Source organism: Mus musculus, chromosome 1, assembly GCF_000001635.26.
Source record: "Mus musculus strain C57BL/6J chromosome 1, GRCm38.p6 C57BL/6J".
NCBI classification, from domain to species: Eukaryota; Metazoa; Chordata; class Mammalia; order Rodentia; family Muridae; genus Mus; species Mus musculus.
Window position 1 is genome coordinate 172,258,798 of NC_000067.6, and position 12,418 is coordinate 172,271,215.

General features: G+C 44.4%; 1 long non-coding RNA gene across 1 annotated transcript in view; it reads left to right on the forward strand.

Moving 5' to 3' along the window:
• Positions 1-2,712: 2,712 nt before the first annotated feature.
• LOC115487369 overlaps positions 2,713-12,418 on the forward strand; it is a 31,252-nt gene continuing 21,546 nt past the window's right edge. Inside the window, exon 1 of the long non-coding RNA XR_003948776.1 lies at positions 2,713-2,999. This is a non-coding gene — a long non-coding RNA (uncharacterized LOC115487369). The remainder of the gene's footprint in view (positions 3,000-12,418) is intronic.

Below are 12,418 nucleotides of genomic sequence, written 5' to 3' on the forward strand. Positions count from 1 at the left end.
CGGGGTTAGTGCCGTGAGCTGACATTTCCAGCTCTACTGAGGCCCAGCTACTGGCCAATACTGTATTTATTTTTTTATTTCTAGAGATGGACTCTGTGTCTGAATACTGAGTCCTCATCTAACATCTGTGTGACTGTACAAATTCACTGCCCGCTTCTGTACTTTCCTGTTCTGTTAAAATAATGCCTTCTACCTTGTAAAGTAGCAAGAGCCAGAATTAAAGTGAGGTGCTCTACATCCTAGCTTTTCAAACTGTATGTGGCCACCCTATAACTGGTGGTGCGGCTAAATGGCCATATGTGTGTGCACTCGTGTGTGAGTGCGCGGGCAACAATAAAAAGGTTCTCAGTGTAAAAGAACAAAAGATTTGTTTGAAATCAAGCATGTAATGAATCAGGGTTCTGCCGGTGCCCACTCCTGTTCTGTCATGCAGCTTCTCTATAGCTTTGGTTCTAAACAAACGCCATGCCCACTTGGCACTGTTGTATGGGTGTAACAAATGTTGTCAGAAATACTGTAGCTCAGTTTGTGGTGTGCATGTCTCTGTGTGTGTGTGTGTGTGTGTGTGTGTATCTGTGTGTGTCTGTGTGTTCCATGCATGCACATGGCACAGTGCCTGTGTGGAGGTCAGAGGACAACCTGTGAGAGTCTTTCTCTTTTATCACGTGAGTCCCAGAGGTTGAGAGCTCAGGCCCTCTGGCTTGGGCAGCGCGTTCCTTTACTGCTGAGTTGCCCCTCCCTCATTTGGTGTTTTCACTGTACAAACAAACTTTTCTGTTCTTATAGAAACAGGAAGAAAATGACCTCTAATATTCTCATCCCATGATTCCTTGGTGTGGAAGTATTGTAATTTTGGATTGCATTGTGCAAGAATGTTTGATGCCTTGGGTTCCATTAAAATTGTATATAAAAAAAAATCACTGAGTGAGTTTTGGCTTGAGGTTAGGATAACTTTTACAGCAATCTTTGAAACATACTTCTATTTTGCACTGCATATTGGCAAGAAAAGACTTGGTTAGCACTGGTGTTTGATAATAAAAAAACATTGATCAATCAACTCTGAAAAATATTGCTGGGTAATATCAAATATTTAGCCAAGGTTTAGCTCTTTATATAAATGAGTGCATCGGTCTCATTAGTATGTAAAGTTGTATAATGATATCTCAGGAGAAAGGGGGGGGCACTTAAAGAAGCCTTGCTCCATACAAAGAATAACTTCTGGTGGTACGTGGTCTGGGTTCAATGAATAGTTTGGATTCACTGTTTCACATGCAGCTACATGTGCAGTTCTCAGTGAAAATAAAAACTGTCCCATGTGATGTACAGTCGTCCCTTACTGTACAATATTGGCTGGCAAGATAGCTCAGTAGGCAAGAGCACTGGTTGAAAAGCTTGACGACACAAGTTCGACCTCCAAGTTCAACCTCCAGGACCCATGCACGGGGTAGAAGGAGAGAACCAATTTCCTTCTGCAAGTTGTCATCTGACCTTCACATTCATACTATACACCTACATACAAAAAAAATAAATGTACACAATTAAATGATGCGTTCAGCTCTTCTGTTGACCTGCTCTAGGCTCTTACTAAGCGCCTTGACTTTTATGTGCTAATTGTGTTTAATACTCTTTCCTCTCTTCCCCTTAAATGCCCCCATCTGTCTGTCCCACTCTCTTTCAAATTCTTGGCCTCTTTTTTTTTCTCACTAATTGTTACTGCATTGTGATAATTATTTTTTTAAATACTTTATTCAAAATGGTCCGAAGCAGCTATCTATTTCTGTCAATTATATTTTTTCAGTTATAGTATCCCATACACTTCGGTTATTTGGTATTTGTTTAATTGCATTTTGGCTGGGTGGGTGTGGTTGTGACTATAAGGGTACCCGGAAACGTCTATCACTGTACTGATGTAGTTCTTCGCACCTGTTCCCTTCCCAGATGGAACCCAGGTTAGTGGTGGTGGCCCTCCCATTCCTTTAATCCTAGTACTAAGGAGTCAGACGTCGAGATTCTCTGAGTTCGAGGCCAGGTTGGTCTAGAGAGTGAGTTTCAGGACAGCCAAAGCCACATAGAAAAACAGATAGACAACAATAACAACAAAATGCCCCCCCAAAGCCAAAAAGACAAACAAACAAACAAACAAACAAACAGAGGTTAGTCTCTTCCTTTCAGAAATTTTCTTCCTTCTTTAGCAAAAAGAATAAAATAAATGGGGTTATGGCGGTGGCTCCATATGCAAAGAGCTTGCCATGCAGGCCTGAGGACCTCGGTACAGATCCCAAGCACAGAGGTTAAATACTGACTATGATGTCTGTGCTCACAGGCCTGAGAGATAAGAGGATCCCTGGAGCTAGCTGGCTAGCCAGTCTAGCCGGATTGGCCAGATCCCCAGTCAGTGAGACCTTGCCTCAAAAGATATGGTGGAAGGCAATAGAAGATTCCTTGCATCAATCTCTGGCCTACACACACACACACACACACACACTCACACATCTCTGCTATATATAGGATAAAATAATCTCAGCCAACACTCAGGAGATGAACCAAGAGAACCTTGAGTTTGCAACCAGCCTGGGCTACATAGTGAAATCTTGCATTAAAAAAAAAAAAAAGAAGTAGAAAATAAAAGCTAGAAGTCCCTTTTCCCTTCCCAAAGTTTCCCGTAACTGGCGTATATGCTGCCCAGCTTCCCAGTTTTTCCTATGTCTATTCAAATAGAACCCCAGGAGAGCTGCATTTTCAATCTTCACCCCTCTTTTCATTTCTGAGCTCAGCAGGCGCTGAGGCCCGTCTCTCGGCTCTCGGCTCCTGTAGGCTTTCTGTATGTAGTAGTCTGTATTGTTCGTGCTTGTGTGTGGTTGTTCCTGCTGCTGAGACACAGAGAGACTATTTTCCATTTGTTTTCTTAGCCGTGAAAAACACTGCCACCCTGGCAAACTGGTTAGAGGTGGTTTTGGCCTCTATTTCTGTAGAATCGATTTCCTTTGCTGAATCATAAGGTAAGCTCACTTAAAATCTTAAGATATTCTGCCAGCTGCTATTAGAAGGGCACTGCCCTGGAGCTCAGCAATAAGATAAAGAGTCTACGGTTCACTGGGGTGACCTTGGCTTCTGGGGAAGGAGGGGCTTGGCTAATTTGCATTTCTTTATTGTCTGTGCAAGTATTTTCCAATATAATGGTGGGTTTTCTGGGTTGCATTTTTCTTTTTGTGAGCAATAGTATCATTTGTTCAATTTTACATTGTTTTCTTTCAATTTTACATTGTTTTCTTTTTCTTAAATTGAGTTGTTAGACTTCTTGCCACTTACACTGTCAATGTTTTCTCACAGTCTCTGAGTTTTGTTTGTTTGTTTGTTTAAAAATATTTTATTATATAAAACCGTTTTTAAATTTTCTGGTCATATTCAATTTTAAATCATCTTCTTCTCTCCCAAGTCCTTTCAGATCTTCTCCTTCTCCATACCCACCTAACTTTAAGTTCTTTCTCAAGAACAAAACCAAAACAAAACCAAAAACAAAACCATTAGTATAAGAATAAACTCCCCAAACGGGCTAGAAAGCAAAATACATCAACACCCCCCCAAAAAAACAAAGTAAAAAGCACAAATTGTAACCAAATAAAAGTAAACACACACACACACACACACACACACACACACACACACACACATACACACACACACACCTATGGAATCCGTTATTTGTTGGTTAATTATTCCTGATCATGTGACCTCCCCCTGGTGTGGTTGATATACCCAGTGTCATTCCACTGGAAAAAGCTGATTTTTTTCCTGCTCTCAGCAGGTATAAATGACAGTTCTGCGGTTCACCTTTATCCTAGTGGCTAGATTTTCATTCATTCACTCATTCATTCATTCTTTTTTAAATAAATAAAATGTAAAAGAGAAAACAAAAGCGATCACATGGAAGTTGGGCATGAAAACCCAACAGAGGGAAAAGAGCTCAGGAGAAGGCAGGAGAGTCAGGCACCCACTCATTCACATATTTAGGAATCCCATAAAAACACTAAACTTAAGGCCATAATGTAAATACAGAGGACCCGATGTGCAGTCCCGAGCAGGCCCTGTGCTTGCTGCTTCAGTCTCTGTGAGTTCATGTCAGCTTTGCGCGTGTTGGTTTAGAGGGCCTGTTCTCTTGCTGTCCACTGTCACCTCTGGCTTTTACATTCTTCCTGCCTTCTCTTCCACAAGGCTCCCCTGAGCTCTGAGGGGAGGAATTTGATGGACACATCCCACTTAAGGTTTAGTGTTCCAAGGTCTCTTATTCTCTGTGTAATGTCTGGCTGTGGGTCTCTGTCTCTGTTCCCATCTGCTGCAGGAGGAAGCTTCTCTGATGATGGCTGAGCAAAGCACTGCTCTATGAGTATAGCAGAATGTCATTAGGAGTCATCTTACACACACACACACACACACACACACACACACACACACACACACACACTTCATTCTTTAGACCAGTCTTATTTGGTCCTAGTCTTAGGTTCCTGGTCACCCAAGCAGTGTGGGGTATGGGTCCCATCTCGTGGAGTGGGCGTTATGTCAGATCAGATATTGGTTGGTTACTCCCACAAGCTTTGTGTCCCAGTTGCCCTAGCAGATCTTGCAGGCAGGAGAGCACTGTCGATCATAGGGTTTGAGAAACGAGGGTGTTTACGTTTCTCTTTTGGTACTGTGCAGAGGCAGGGCAGAGGGGACATCATTCATTCAGATTGTTTTCGGATCGCTCATTGCGATCCACAGATCTTAGCCCAAAGGCTGACCTTTCCAGAGAAAGCTCTGATGGTGAAATACAAAGCAGGGCCTCTGGCAAGGCCAAGCCTAGATACCCTTCACAGGACACACACCCTCTGAGACGCTCCTGCCCATTATCTGTGGACTCACAAATTGCCTGCTCCCCAGGACCTTTGCTGGCTGTATCCAGGCCTATGGAGCAGGCCTGGCTCAGAGCAGCCAATCCACAAGTAGTTCCCGAATCAAAGTCAAATGGTAAGCTTTCAGATTTCATCTTTGTTAAGATTTTTCCAATAATGAAGCCACTTAGGCCAGAGTGTTTTAAAATCTGTGTGATTAAATAGGCTAAGCATCAGCCTTTATTAATTTACTCTTTAAAAACTCAGATGCTGTGGTTAGAGAGATGGCTCAATGGTTAAGAGCACTGGCTGCTCTTCCAGAGGTCCTAAGTTCAATTCCCAGCAACCACATGGTGGCTCACAACCATCTGTGATAGGATCGGATGCTCTCTCCTGGTGTGTCTGAAGACCGAGAGTGTGTACTCACATCCATTAAAAAAAAAAAAAAGTCAGATGCTTCCTGGTTACCAATACAGCTGAATGTCACAAACTGTGTTATATTTCATTAAAAATACAGCGAGGGCTTTGACTGAAGTTGGACTGACTCCTTTAGAGCAACTTGCTTCTCTTTGTGCCTTCGGTCTTCCTGAACAGCAGCCAGCAATAGCACTCCATGTATGCCCATTTTTATTTTTGTCCTCCTTATTTTAATTTTGCTTTAAATCAATGTGCTGAACACACTAAGGCTCGAGCCTGGTTTGCTTTGATTCTGTTGCAAAGGTAAGTCCTTTGTTCTCAGTCTTCTGTCTCTAGTGTTAGAAGATGCATTTGACTGAATTTTGAATCCTGTGACTTTGAGCATCCTGCTTCCGGGGCTCGTTGCTGCTGCTGCTCTTCCTCTGTTTGGGTTGAGTCTTCCTTACTTTTCTGATGCTGTGAAGAGGCACTATGGCCAAAGCGACCTATGAAAGAAGGGTTTATTGGGGCTTACAGTTCCAAAGTCTGTGATCATCATGATGGGAGCATGACAGCAGGCAGGCCTGCATGGTATTGGAGTGGTAGCTGAAAGTGTGCATATTGAGACAACAACCACAAAGCAGAGAGATGGGGGCAGGGGTAGCTGAAAACAGCATAGACGTTTGAAACCTCAAGATCCCCAGTGCCACACCTCTGTCAACAAGACCAGGCCTCCTAATCCTTCCCAAACAGTTCTACCAACAGGGACCAAGCATGCAGATATATGATAAGCCTATGGGACTATTCTCATTCAAACCACCACAAGCTGACTTTCTTGGTGTTATAGGCAGTTGTGCTCTTTCAAAAAAAATATTTTTTCATTTGTTATTGTTTGTCTCTTTACTTTCTGTGTGTGTGTGTTTAAAGATAGTCTCACTATGTAGCCCAGGCTGGCCTCAAATGTGTGGTTCTTCTGCTTCAACTTCCTAAATGCTGAGATTTGCAGATGTGGGTCACTATGCTTAGCTTATTTTTTTTTAAAGTGTGTATGTGTTCATGTGTGGGTAGGTAGATTTAAGTACACGCAGTTAGAAGTTGGTTGTCTTTCTCAATCTTTCTCCATCTTATTTATTTATTTATTTATTTATTTATTTATTTATTTATTTATTTAGTTTTGAGAAGGAATCTCTCACTGAACTCAGAATTCCCTGATTCAGCAAGGCTCACTGGCCAGCAAGCAATAGAATTGTCCCGTGTGCATCTCCCTGTGTCAGGACCACAAATGCATCCAGCCATACCTGGTCTTTCACATGTGTGCTTGGGTGGGTTCTGAACCCAGGTCCTTCATGTTCATGTGGCAAGCACTTTCCTGACACGCATCTCTTCAGCACATCTCCCCAGCCACCGTTTCCATGTTTTAAAGCGTTATTTCCTAACTCTGGGTTTCAAAGGCTGACATCAAAGTCCGGTATGTGTGTGCTCAAGTGTAGGTGTATACACTGTATGTTTGCAGGTGCCATCGGGGGCCAGAAGAGGGTGTCAGCTATTCCTTGATCTAGAGTTACAGGTATTTGTGAGTCTCTGGATGTGGGCGCTAGGAAGTGAAGACTGTGAGGAGCCGCCCTCACATTTGCCATTATAAGATGGCACTGACAGCTGTGTTCTAAGTGGTAAACATAGTCTGCACACATGCAGGGGCAGTTTTCCCACCATGTGTTCTGCCTTTCCCGTGATGACAACTGGGCCGATGGGCTGCAGCCAATCAGGGAGTAATACGTCCTAGGTGGAGGATAATTCTCCTTAAAAAGGGATGGGGTTTCGCCACCTTTTTCTCTCTTGCTTGCTTGCTCTCTTGCACTCTGGCTCCTGAAGATGTAAGCAATAAAGCTTTGCCGCAGAAGATTCTGGTTTGTTGCATCTTTCCTGGCCGGTCGTGAGAACGCGTTTATTAACAATTGGTGCCGAAACCCGGGACGGGAAGAGAAAATCCGGGACGAGAAAAAATCCGGGACGAAAAAAAAAAAAAAAAAAATACAAGAAAACTCGGGACTGGCGCAAGGAAGATCTCTCATTCCAGAACCAGAACTGCGGGTCACGGTAATAAAGGTTCCCGTAAAGCAGACTGTTGAGAAGGATTCAACTGCATGAATTCAGAACTTTTCAGCTGGGGAACGAGAGTACCAGTGAGTATAGCTTTACGAGGTAAGCCTGGCCTTGAACTTTCTAAGGAAATTCAAGACAGTCTATCAGAAGTAAAGTGGGAAATAGCTTTACAAGGTATGTTTGGCCTTGAACTTTGTCTAGTGTTAGAAGCCCTTTTGTTCCTTTTCACATGTCAACAAGTGGTTAAGGCAGGGCGAATTCTAGACGAAATTAAAGTCAATCTATCAGAAGTAAAGCGGGGAGAGAGAGTAGGAGCAAAGAGGAAATATGGTACACAAAATAAGTATACAGGCCTTTCCAAGGGTCTTGAACCCGAGGAAAAGTTAAGGTTAGGTAGGAATACCTGGAGAGAGATTAGAAGAAAAAGAGGAAAAAGGGAAAAGAAGAAAGATCAATTAGCGGAGGTCTCTAGGAAAAGGAGCCTGTGCTCATCGCTGGATGAGCTCAGGAAGCCAGCTCTTGGTAGCTCTGAATCAGATGATGAATTCTCCTCTGAAGAAACAGCCTGGGAGGAAGAAGCAGCTCATTATGAGGGAAAAGGGTACCAGCCAGATAAAATGCGAGCTAATCGGTCAAGGAAAAAGCCAAAAGCGGCTGGCAAAGGCCAGCTTGCTGCTTGGCCTCTTGGCAGTCGGCTTCAAGGTCATAGTGCACCTCCACCCTATGCTGAGCCCCCGCCCTGTGTAGTGCATCAGCCCTGCGCAGAGAGGCAATGGACAGAGAGGCAATGCACAGACTCGTTCATTCCAAAGGAGGAACAAAGGAAAATACAACAGGCATTTCCGGTCTTTGAAGGAGCCGAGGGTGGGCGTGTCCACGCTCCGGTAGCGTATATACAGATTAAAGAGCTTGCCGAGTCGGTCCGTAACTATGGAGTCAGTGCTAATTTCACTATAGCACAAGTGGAAAGGCTTGCGAATCACGCTATGACTCCTGGTGATTGGCAGACGGTAGTAAAAGCTGTAGCCCCCAGTATGGGAATGTATCTTGAGTGGAAAGCCTTGTGGCAGGACTCCTGCCAGACGCAGGCAAGGGCCAATGCCACCATGAAAGGGGATCAGAGAACGTGGACTTTTGAATTACTTACAGGTCAGGGACAACACGCTGCTAACCAGACAAATTATCATTGGGGAGCATATGCTCAGATCTCAGCTGCTGCTGTTAAGGCATGGAAAGCACTACCTAAGAAGGGAGAGGCAAGTGGGCAGTTGACCAAGATTACTCAAGGTGCACAAGAGTCCTTCTCAGATTTTGTGGCCAGAATGACAGAGGCAGCAGGGCGTATTTTTGGAGATTCAGAGCAAGCCGCACCTCTGGTAGAACAACTCATTTATGAGCAAGCCACACAGGAGTGCCGAGCAGCCATAGCCCCAAGAAAGAACAAAGGTTTACAAGACTGGCTCAGGGTTTGTCGGGAGCTTGGGGGACCTCTCACCAATGCAGGCTTAGCGGCTGCCATCCTTCAATCCCAAAAATGCTCTATGGGCAGAAATGATCGGAGGACATGTTTTAACTGCGGAAAGCCTGGGCATCTTAAGAAAGATTGCAGAGCTCCAGATAAACAGGGGGGGACCCTCACTCTTTGCTCTAAGTGTGGCAAGGGTTATCATAGAGCCGACCAGTGTCGCTCTGTGAGGGATATAAAGGGCAGACTCCTTCCTCCGCAGTCAGAGAGGCGACCCAGGAAGACCCACAAGGGTGGAGCCTATACCATCCTTGCCCCCTGGAACCATGGGCCTTATTCTAGGCCGGGGTTCACTCACCTTGCAGGGCTTAGTAGTCCACCCTGGAGTTATGGATTGTCAACATTCCCCTGAAATACAGGTCCTGTGCTCAAGCCCTAAGGGCGTTTTTTCTATTAGCAAAGGAGATAGGATAGCTCAGCTGCTGCTCCTCCCTGATAATACCAGGGAGAAATTTGCAGGACCTGAGATAAAGAAAATGGGCTCCTCCAGAAATGATTCTGCCTATTTGGTTGTAAGGAAAAGGGTTAGGATGTCAAGAGCAAGAAAGGACAGAGCCCATATCACCTAATATCTAATGATTGGGCAGTTTTAGTTACCTCCTTTTCAGGACAAATAGATAACCATTATCCAAAACATCCACTTTTACAGTTTGTCCAAAATCAATCTGTTGTGTTTCCACAAATAACAGTAAGAAACCCACTTAAAAATGAGATTGTGGTATATACTGATGGATCAAAAACTGGTATAGGTGCCTATGTGGCTAATGGTAAAGTGGTATCCAAACAATATAATGAAAATTCACCTCAAGTGGTAGAATGTTTAGTGGTTTTAGAAGTTTTAAAAACCTTTTTAGAACCCCTTAATATTGTGTCAGATTCCTGTTATGTGGTCAATGCAGTAAATCTTTTAGAAGTGGCTGGGATGTGAATAAAAGTTTCCGGGATTGTGCGTTACTTCCATTCAGTATGAGAAATTTACTAGGGCAGCTAATTTGTTAAAAGGTCTTTTTCAGTATATGTTACAGAATTGGATGGCTGAATTTGAACAGATCCTTCGGGAATTGAGACTTCAGGTCAACTCCACGCGCTTGGACCTGTCCCTGACCAAAGGATTACCCAATTGGATCTCCTCAGCATTTTCCTTCTTTAAAGAATGGATGGGGGTGGGATTATTTGGAGATACACTTTGCTGTGGATTAGTGTTGCTTCTTTGGTTGGTCTGTAAGCTTAAGGCCCAAACTAGGAGAGACAAGGTGGTTATTGCCCAGGCGCTTGCAGGACTAGAACATGGTGCTTCCCCTGATATATAGTTATCTATGCTTAAGCAATAGGTCGCTGGCCACTCAGCTCTTATATCCCATGAGGCTAGACTCATTGCACGGGATAGAGTGAGTGTGCTTCAGCAGCCCGAGAGAGTTGCACGGCTAAGCACTGCAGTAGAAAGGCTCTGCGGCATATATGAGCCTATTCTAGGGAGACATGTCATCTTTCAAGAAGGTTGAGTGTCCAAGTGTCCTTCTCTCCAGGCAAAACGACACGGGAGCAGGTCAGGGTTGCTCTGGGTAAAAGCCTGTGAGCCTAAGAGCTAATCCTGTACATGGCTCCTTTACCTGCACACTGGGGATTTGACCTCTATCTCCACTCTCATTAATATGGGTGGCCTATTGCTCTTATTAAAAGAAAAGGGGGATCTGTGAGGAGCCGCCCTCACATTTGCCATTATAAGATGGCACTGACAGCTGTGTTCTAAGTGGTAAACATAGTCTGCACACATGCAGGGGCAGTTTTCCCACCATGTGTTCTGCCTTTCCCGTGATGACAACTGGGCCGATGGGCTGCAGCCAATCAGGGAGTAATACGTCCTAGGTGGAGGATAATTCTCCTTAAAAAGGGATGGGGTTTTGCCACCTTTTTCTCTCTTGCTTGCTTGCTCTCTTGCACTCTGGCTCCTGAAGATGTAAGCAATAAAGCTTTGCCGCAGAAGATTCTGGTTTGTTGCATCTTTCCTGGCCGGTCGTGAGAACGCGTTATTAACAGAAGACGTGTCCTGTATGAGAGTAGCGAGTGTTCTTACCTGCTGAGCCATCTCCTCAGCTCATTTGGTGTTGAGATGCAGTATTGCTTTGAGGTCCAGGCTGGTCTTACATGCCTCCTACCTTAGCCTCTCATGTGAAGAGATTACTGACATATGCCATTAGGCCTACCTAGCTCAAGGATGCTTTTTAAAGACTCATTTGACTGGGTTCACCAATTTAATCCCAGCACTCTGGAGGCAGAGGCAGGTAGATCTGAGTTTGAAGCTAGTGTGGTCTATATCTCTAGTTTCAGGCATGCCAGAACTACACAGTGAGACCTTCTTTCAGAGAAAAAAAACAAAAACAAAAACAATCTTTTTGTTCAACATCTTCCTTTGCGATTGGTATTGAGCTGCTGACTTTCTACCATGTAGGGATGCATTCTTCCTATTTTGACCCTTTAGCTTGTCATCTTCTCCTGGTGAATTATCACATGTCCAGTTCTCTTGGGGAAGGAGTCATGCTGTGTGGAATTCTTCCTGCTGGGTGGAAGCCTGAACTACTTTCTAGCATCGCATCCAACAGAATCTCTTATATGTTGGCCAAGATCCTCTATCAGGCAGTTGCGTCTCTCCATATTTTTTCTTAGTCATGCATCTTGTGTGTATGGGCATGGTGGTCTCAATGAGAATGACCCCTGTAAGCTCATGTGTTTGCGTGCTTGGCTCCCGGTGATGGACTGTTGTGAGGGATGAGGAGGTGTGGCCTTGTTGGAAGAGGCTGGGGATAAGCTTTGGTGTTTCAAAAGCCTAAGCTAGGCCTGATCTCTCTGCAGGGGTAGCTCTGTTACTTCTCCAGCACCACGCCTGCTTCTGTGCTGCCACCCTCCCTGCCATGAGGACAATGGACTGTCCTTTTGAAACTGTAAGCAAGTCCCAATTAAATGCTTCTATTTGAAAAAGTTTCCTTGGTCACGGTGTCTCTTCACAGCAATAGAACAGTGACTAAGACAACGGGTACTTTGCCTGCATGCATGTCTGTGTGCCAGGTGCATGAAGTGCTCACAGAGGGGAAAAAATGTGTTGGGTTACCTGGGACTGAAGTTACAGAAAGCTGTGGGTCAACACATGGATGCTGTGAATCAAATTGAACCCTGTTCCTCTCTGGAAGAGCTCTCAGTGCTCTTTTTTTTTTTTTTTTAAAAGATTTATTTATTTTATATGTAAGTACACTGTAGCTGTCCTCAGACACTCCAGAAGAGGGAGTCAGATCTCATTACGGATGGTTGTGAGCCACCATGTGGTTGCTGGGATTTGAACTCCTGACCTTCGGAAGAGCAGTCGGGTGCTCTTACCCACTGAGCCATCTCACCAGCCCCCTCTCAGTGCTCTTAATCAGTGAGTTGTCTCTCTAGCCACTGTTATGTGCATATAACATAGCATATTATATCCATCCACCCATGCATCCATGCATCCAACCATCCATCCATCCATCCACTCATCTATCCA